We start from the raw sequence: 1,408 nt of genomic DNA on the forward strand, positions 1-1,408 counted from the left end.
TGTTGATCAGTTAGGTAGCATGTTAACTAACTACCAGTACACTACTAGTTAATAAGAAAATAAATCTAATGTAATTGTTCAATAATGTGTAATGTGTACTTGTTCAATAATTCAATGTGTTGTGTTAATAAATAAAAATATCTGATCATATAAAATGTTATGTGTTTATATTACTTTTACAAATACAAATATGTGATAATAAACAAACAAATCTAAACGAACAAATGTCAAATCATATTTGTCGCCAAGATGGCCAGTCAATTTGATTAACATTATTGTGTATTCTACGTAATTATGCAGTTTTACGTTATTACGTAATGACTTTATCATGCAATGACATCACAAAGTTATATAGCAACTTTTAGCAACAAATCGACCTGCCTCTAGCAACTTCCCCTGAAAATGAGTTGGCAACACTGGTAGGGCCGTCCCAAGGATCCCGAAATGCACGGACCGTTGCACAGTAGTAGTGGGGCAACAGGAAGTTCCGGCAGGCGCGTCCATCCCACGTTCTTCACAATAAAGAAAGCGCCAGAACTGTGCAGTCAAAAAGATAACCTTTGTGTCCGTTTTTTTTATTTATTACTAGAGGTATGTAATAGCACGTTTAAACGTTCTAATGTCGAAAGAACATGTCATACCATGCTAGTTAACACATCCGTTAAGGTATTATCACGTTTGGTAAACGTTTGATGTGTTATTTTTGTGTCAAACCGAGTGAGTGAAAGAACGTGATAAAAACTATTTTACAAGTCACAAGGTAGAGATTTGGGGTTTGTCTGAGTGGATGTACATAATTTTCTCATTTTAGTTGATAAATAATCAGTTTATTTGAGATTTCTGAGTTCGTTTTGCATGTTATTGGTTTTGTGTAAAATTCCCAAGCTGGTAAAATGGCGGCTACTCTCGGTCAGCGTCAACAGACTTCAGTGAGGACAGTGCGGGTGCATCAGATAGAGACAATTTCACGGTCGGACTACTGTTTTGAAGCAGAATGTAATGATTATCAGTTTTCTACATGTGTACTAATATTCAGACACATTTTGTTGTTTCTGTTTTTATCAATAAATGTTGCTATGGTCTGAACAGGAAATACAATTGGTTTTTGATTGAAGTAATACAGTGAAGACAAGGTTATTCAGGAAATTAGCACACAGTGCTGTCTAAAACAAACTGTAACCTTGTAATAAATGGATTTTGTGTCATTTATGCATTTATCTACTATAGGTTAGGTATTAGCTCAAAAGTATTGTGGAGCTCCTGCACCTTAATATGAACAGTACTGTCGTAGTAAATATATAATGTTATAGCTTGGTCTGACTAAAATCTTGTGCATGACCCATCTTGTGTTGGGCCTTTGTATTTGATACAATGCACAAAAGACTTCTATCTTGTCAGCCTTATCAGC

Source organism: Coregonus clupeaformis, unplaced genomic scaffold (assembly GCF_020615455.1).
Source record: "Coregonus clupeaformis isolate EN_2021a unplaced genomic scaffold, ASM2061545v1 scaf0882, whole genome shotgun sequence".
NCBI lineage: Eukaryota > Metazoa > Chordata > Actinopteri > Salmoniformes > Salmonidae > Coregonus > Coregonus clupeaformis.